Source organism: Kogia breviceps, chromosome 14 (genome assembly GCF_026419965.1).
Source record: "Kogia breviceps isolate mKogBre1 chromosome 14, mKogBre1 haplotype 1, whole genome shotgun sequence".
Classification (NCBI taxonomy): domain Eukaryota; kingdom Metazoa; phylum Chordata; class Mammalia; order Artiodactyla; family Physeteridae; genus Kogia; species Kogia breviceps.
In genome coordinates, this window is record NC_081323.1 from 3202297 (window position 1) to 3210314 (window position 8018).

Below are 8018 nucleotides of genomic sequence, written 5' to 3' on the forward strand. Positions count from 1 at the left end.
CGGAACACAGGCTCCGGACGCACAGGCTCAGCAGCCATGGCTCACGGGCCCAGCCACTCCGCGGCATGTGGGATCTTCCCGGGCCGGGGCACGAACCCGTATCCCCTGCATCGGCAGGCGGACTCTCAACCACTGCGCCACCAGGGACGCCCTCTAATTTTTTTTTTAAAAAGGAAATTTGACCTAAAATCTCAGAATTCTAGTTTCTCCCGAAAAATTAGGAGATCTGGCATCCCCAGGCCCATGTTTCCTACTTTGCTGTTGGATTCTCTAATGCTGGTCAATTTCCCCATTAGGATGGAAGTTCTAAGAAGGGAGAGACCCTGGCTTATTTGCTCCTGTTACCGCAGAGTCAGGAATTGGCCTCTGCACATAGTAGATTCTCAATTAATTATGTTGGATGAGTGAATGAGAACAGCAAAATGTAGTGTCAGACTTCCAGAGTGTTGAGGGTTGAACTGTGTCTCACGAAAAGATAGGCTCAACTCGTAACCCCGGTACCAGTGAATGGGACCTTATTTGGTTATAGAGTCTTCGCAGGTGTGATCCAATTAAGATGAGGTTATACCGGATTGGGGTGGGTCTTAGTCCAGTAACCAGCATCCTTGTATGGGGAGGGAGATTTGGACACAGAGAAAAAGACACAGACGAGAAGGCCATGGGAAGCTGGCGACAGATTGGAGCGATGTGTGTACAAGCCAAGAAACACCAAGGATCGCTGACACCACGAGAAGTAAGGAGAGAGGCCTGGAGCAGATTCTCCCTCAGAGCCTCCAGAATGAACCAACCCTACAGACACCTTGATTTTGGTTCTGGCCCCCAGAACTGTAAGAGAATACATTCGTGTCATAGGTACCCATTTTGTTGCAGCAGCCGTAGGAAGCTAACCCACAGGGGTTAACGTACTAGTTAGGAAGATTTGAAACAGGCTGATGAGGATTACCAGCCGTGGAAATGGGATAAGCAGAGTGTCACAGGCACAGTACACAAACCGAGTGTTCTAGCTTAACCATCTGCTTCTGTAAGAATTGCTTATTATGGCTTTTTGGCTGTCCATAAGGAGAGGATGTTATTAAAAATTAAGTAACCCTAATGTATTGGCAAAAAGACAGTTCTAGTAGCACTGCTTTACCCTTGAGGATAGCAAAGGAGTCACTAAAACTGACTAAATCGGAAGGTGGTAGGGGCCAGGGAGCTAATTTCCTGTTAAACCCATAAGAAATCTATGAGAAAGCAGTAGCGCCAGTCAAGAATTGCTGAAAAATCGAAGACAGAGCTGGAGAGGGGAAAAGTCTTCTTTCTGTGTAGGAATCTTATCTGTTTATATCAAAATATGCTCCATTTCATAAGATACAAATACACTCAAGAAAATCACCTTTTTATCTTCCTTGTAACAATTATTTGTGGATCTTTATCTCAACACAGTCATCTTTACCTACTTATAGCCTATGCATAGATGTGATTTTGTATCGTGTGTCTGGCATTCAAGATGTTTCTATATGCTCATCAGTGTCTAAGAGCAAGCATCTTGTACATGTAATTGCAAGTAGCCATCATGTCAATGCCCTGTGGTGTGTTTATCCAAGGATATAAGTCTCAAGGCTATAACAAAAGGCTGAAAGCCCTTTACAAGTGCAGAAAATATCCATGACATTTCCTTTTTCCATTGTGATTCTGAGTTCCCCGGAAATTCTTAGCATCTTGCCAAAGAATAAATAGCACATAGGCCTCTCAGGCATCTTACAGAACTAAAGGTCTCAGATGTAGCTTTTAGGATAATAAATGGAATATAGAATAATAAACATAAAACAAACATGTGGTTCCTGTTTTTAAGTGGAAGGATTACAGCCGGCACAGATTTAGAGCCAGAAGTCAGGGTGATTAAGGAGCAGAGCATTGTAGCACAGTCCTGAATTACGGAGGAGCATGTGTGAAAATGCTGCTTTTGAGAAAGTCAATTTGCTTGCACAAAAATTTTAAAATGTATGTTGGAGTCCCTGAAGCAGATGAGTTCCGTACTAGTAGCCTCACCGCATCCTTTGTCTCGTAGGGAGAGAGGAGAGAGCTGAACAGGAGTAGACCCAGGGCGCAGACCAGCCTCTTATGATGCCGAGTGGGACCACTGTGGTGGCTGGCGATGAGAGGGCAGCAAGTCTGCTGGGAAAGAGGCCCAAGGAGGCACATACAGCAAAGTAAAGGAGACCGTGTGAGCTGTGGGGAAAAGGGGCGTGGGAAGATGGCTGCGTGAAGCTGCCAAGGCCCTAAGACACCTGTCTGGTGAAGCAGCCTGCTCTGGACTCGGGGGACACAGAGGGAAGAGACGACTGGCTGGCAGCACAGTCAAGTCGACATCTACCAGGACTTGAATCTGGGCTGCTCTGCTTCCGGGCTCAGAGCCTGCCAGCCAGGGAACCTTTCATATGCTGCACAGCAGGGTGACAAGGGGGCATCCCTCCAGGACTTGGGAAAGAAGAAAGGAGTTGATCTGTGCAAGGGCTCAGCCAGTCCCTGGGTGAGTCCTCCCTCCCTGGGCCTCACTGAAGCCCACAACAGATGCTGTTTCTTCTCTGGGAAGAAACCCCAAACTTACCATCCCCAAGCAGGGCTCTGTACCTGGCAACCAGAGGCCCCTTGAGAGACCAACATTCCCATTGTAAGGGGTCGTCTGTCTTGAGAGCTCCTCAGTGCTGCTTCTGCCTCTCTGCAGACTCCCTGAAATCTTTTCAGCCTTCAACGAATAAAATCGCTGTTTATCCTAGAGCAATGAGAAATTCAGCAGCAAGTCAAAGTAGACTGACATATATATATATATATATGGTTGCCCATGCCTTATTTTACAAGTAGGGACCCTTTTTAAAATTTAATAGATTTTATTTCTTAGAGCCATTTTAGTGTTATATAAAAATAGATTGGAGGGTACAGAGTTCCTATATACCCCCTCACTTTCCGACTCATCCCACAGTTCCCTCTATTGGTAACATCTTGCATTAGTGGAGTACACTTGTTACAATCGATGAGCTAATACCATACGTTATTATTAACTGAAGCCCATAGTTTACATGGGGATTCACTCTTTTTGTACATTCTATGGATTTTGACAGTGTTTAGAGACATGCATCCACCCTGCGAGTATCGTAGTTTCATTGACCTAAACTTCCTCTGTGCTGCATCCCTTCCTCCCCTCTGAGCCCTCGGCAACCCCTGATCCTTTTACCGTTTGCATAGTTTTGCCTTTTCCAGAGTGCCATGTAGTTGGAATCATACAGTCTGTCGCCTTTTCAGCTTGCCTCCTTTCACTTAGCCATGTTGTACTGATGCTTCCTTCATGTCTTTACTTTTTTTTTTCCTGATAAATTTATTTATTTATTTTTGGCTGTATTGGGTCTTCGTTGCTGTGCGCGGGCTTTCTCTAGCCGCCGCGAGTGGGAGCTACTCTTTGTTGCGGCGCATGGGCTTCTTACTGTGGTGGCTTCTCTTGTTGCAGAGCACGGGCTCCAGGTGCATGGGCTTCAGTAGTTGTGGCATGGGGGCTCAGTAGTTGTGGCTCATGGGCTCTAGAGCACAGGCTCAGTAGTTGTGGCGCACGGGCTTAGTTGCTCTGCAGCATGTGGGATCTTCCTGGACCAGGGATCGAACCTGTGTCCCCTGCATTGGCAGGAGGACTCTCAACCACTGTGCCACCAGGGAAGCCCCCTCCATGTCTTTTCATTGCTGAATAACATTCCATTGGGGAATACTGTGGATGGACCACTGTTTGTTTCTCCCTCCACCTACCCAAGGGTATCTTGGTTGCTTCCAAGTTTTGATGATTATGAATAAAGCTGCTTTAAACATCTGTGTGCAGGTTTTTGTGTGGACATAAGTTTTCAACTCCTTTGCATAAATACTGTTGCACAGGATTGTTGGATCATATGGTAAGAGTAAGTTTAGTTTTGTAAGAAACTGCCAAACTGTCTTCCAAAGTGGCTGCACCACTTTGCATTCCCACCATCAATGAATAAGAATTCCTGTTGCTTATCTTACTTTTTAGGTGTAAAATTAAAAAACACTTCTTATGGAATTTTAAATTCCATAAGATTTTATTTATTTATTTATTTTAATGAAATAGTCATTCATAAACCTCTCCCTCACCCCCAACTTTCCACTCTGGTCTGATTTCACAGAAGTGATCACCTTACATCTATGTCTTTCCAAGCATTTTTACTATATGCTGTCAACATACATAAGCTCAAAATTTATTACAATTCTATGAAAATTAAGGATTCAATTTAAACATTTTGATCTAGTGCAAGAGCAATAATTTCTCTTCAGTTTCTAGATTGGCCTGCACTGACATGACAGGTACATGTGTGATACTAGAGAACTGCTCACTTGGGGGAGCAGGGTCATTGTTGGCTCCCTCTGCTGTGGTCACTGAGTCCTTAGCTGTTTCCTCTGCCCTAAAGGTAAATGACTAAGGCAATGGTGCCTCTTCCCTCAAAACCTTGATCTTCTAGAGCTGGTCGTTGGTGCTGATGCTGTCTCATGGTCCATCCCCCCAGATGAACCACTTGAAGAAGATGCTCTCATAAATGGACTTAAGATTGTTGCCTTTGCTTGTATATTTTTATATCTAATATTTTGTGTGTCCTTACAGCTTCACATAATCATTTGCAAAAAATATGGTAATGATGGGGTGTAACTGGCTTTCAAGGAAACAAAATGACCTGAGGATTCCCACTGGCATCTCAGCTTTCATTGCACACAGGCACACAGGCACACACACACGCACACCAATTTTAGCATCTGCTCAGAGCAGAATGATGGGGGAGGATCTTTGCAGCAGGGATCACGTGAGAAACACTTGTTCTCTCAAGATGCTTCAGTTTGCTTACATCTTCAGCAGTTCCAGAGAATGCCCTTTCCTGCAAGCAAACATTAGTCAGTGCTAGGTGGTATTGTTATTTGCGAAAAACAGAATCAAGGCTTTTGTTGTGGTTCAGGCAGCCTTTTTGTTTGTACATGTAATAGCTGTTTTGTATAAGTGGTGATGATGCATTTCCTGAATCTCTTAGAGGCGTGTTTTGGCTGGAGCAGAATGATGAACGTGGACGTGGCCCACAGTCTTTCTGCTTTTAGCAGTCTTTCTGTTACGGTGCACAAATCAGGGACATAAACAAAGCCTCGTGCGATCATGACTCCTTAATCAACGGAGCCTTCACCACATTTGCTCCTTTGTCAATGGCAAATGCGTAGTTTATTGCCTTTCTCCTTTTTCATTCCATAAATACTTCTTCAATCCAATTCACTATGAGGTGAGTTTTGCAAGACTCCAAAATCTCCCAAGAAGCTAACAAAGCAGAAACTTTTACACCACGACACTGTCAGATTTAGAAAGACTTCTGGTTATTTCCTTACACCCAAGCCTCTGATGCACAAAATAAAAGAATCACACATTTATATCACCCAGCATTTTGTATAAGCAGAATATAATTCAGGAATAAAGTTTTTTGGTAACATGCTTTCAACAAGGAACTTGAGACCTAGGAGTCATGGCATGGGCAAATCTCAAAACTCCCTTATTGCCAAATACAAAAATGATTGGTTGTCTGTAAACAATCATTTTGCAAACTTTTATTGACCTGCTAGCCTCTGTAGAATCAAAATATGCATATAAAGTCTGGGTTTGAAGTTTGAATGATGAGAGGAAAATGCATTTTGATTTATTGTGTTTTTACTACCATTCAGTTCAAAATATTTTCTGATTTCCAATGTGATTTCTTCTTTGACCCATACATTATTTAGAAGTGCTTTGCTTAACTTCCAAACATTTGGGGTTGTAAATTATCTTTCTTAATGATTTCTAGCTTAATATACTCTATATGGTTGTAATTTTTTGAAATTAGTTGAGACTTGCTTTATATCCTAGCATATGATCAATTTTGGTAAAGAGTCAATGTGCTCTTGAAATGAATGTGTATATTGCAGTGTTGGATAGATTGTTTTATTTATGACATCAATCACATCAAGTCAGTTAATTATGCTGTTTAAATACTTGATATCCTTACTGATTACCTGTTTTTATCTGCTTGTTCTATCTGAGAGGAATGTGTTAAAATCTCTGCTTGCCATTTTAGTTTTGTTAATCTTATCTGCTTATATTTTGAGGCTATGTTATCGGGTGCATGCACATTTAGAATTGCTATGTCATATCTTCCTCATAGATTGAGCCTTTTATGATTTTTAAATGTCCCCATTGATGACTAGTAAGACTTCTTGCTTTAAAGTTTTATATCTGTAGCTAGATAACTAGATGAGATTATTTTGGATAGTCTTTGAAAATCAGTCTATCTATCTATCTACCTTCAAAGGCTAACCAAAAGAAGATAATATAGAGAGAAGGTCATATATATATAGGGGATATATATATATATATATATATATATATCCTTTTACTTTCAACTTTTTCATAATCTTGTATTTAAGGTGTATCTCCTTATAAGAAGCACATAGTTATGTTTTTGTCTGACTAGTTTTGTTTTTTAATTAAAACATTTAGTATTTTACATTTAATATACCAAGCTACAGAATAGTTCCATTACCCCTGAAATTTCTTTATGCTTCTCCTTTATAATCAAATCCTCCCCTAACCCTTAACCCCTAGAAGCCACTGATCTGTTCTCTGTCCATACATTTTTACCTTGTTTAGAAGGTAAAATGGAATCACATGGAATGTCACTTTTTAATAAATTTATTTATTTATTTATTTATATTTATTTTTGGCTGCATTGGGTCTTCAGTGCTGTGCACAGGCTTTCTCTAGTTGCAGCGAGAGGGGACTTCTCATTGTTATGGCTTCTCGTTGCAGAGCACAGGCTCTAGGTGTGCAGGCTTCAGTAGTTGTGGCACGCAGGCTCAGTAGTTGTGGTGCACGGACTTAGTTGCTCCACGGCATGTGGGATCTTCCCGGACCAGAGATTGAACCCGTGGTCCCTGCGTTGGCAGGCAGATTCTTAACCACTGCACCACCAGGGAAGGGAATGTCACTTTTTAAATCTGGATTTTTCACTTGGCATAATGCATCTGATATTCATCCATATTGTTGCATGCAGCAATAGTTTTTATGTTTGTTTTGTTTTGCTGATTAGTATTTCTTTTACAGATGTACCATAATTTACCAACTCATCATTTGATGGACACGAGTACTTTCCAATTTTGGGCAAAATTTTCACAAAGCTCCTAAAAGCATACAGATTTTCATGTGGACATAGGTTTTTATTTCTTTTGGGTAAATATCTAGGAGTGGGCTTGTTGGATCACGTGAAAAGCATATGTTAACATTATCAGAAACTCCTAAACTATTTTTCAGAATGACTGAGCTATTTTTCATTCTCACTAACAATATGTAAGAATTCCAGTTGCTCTGCATCTTTGTCAGGTTTTTTATTTTAGCCATTCTAATAGTTGTGTACAGGTATTGCGTTGGGGTTTTAATTTGGATTTATCTAATGACAAATGATGCATTATTTGCCATCTGTATAACTTCTTTGGAAAAGTGTCTGATCAAATCCTTTGCCTATTTTTAACATATGAAAATCAATTTTAAAGTTATTACATAAAACTAATTGTAGTTCTATATATCAGCTATGAATAATTGGAAATCAATATTTTTAAAACAATATCACCAAACAAATGAGGTGCTTCGGTATAAACTTAAAATACTTAGGCATAAATCTAAAGTATGTGCAGGATGTGTTTACTCAAAAGTTTTATAAAACACTGATGAAAGAAATCAAAGATGACTTAATTGAATGAAAAGATGTAGTGTGTTTATGGATTGAAAGATTGACTATTAAGATGACAATTCTCTCAAATTTAAATTCAGTGCAAGCCTATTCAAAAGATTAGCAGAATTTTTATAGCCATCCATAAGCTGATGCCAAGATTTATATGGGAAGGCAATCAACTTTTGTTTTTATTGACGTTATTGATTTTGCTGTTTTCAATCTTTTTGATACATGCTTTTGTTTTTATTACTT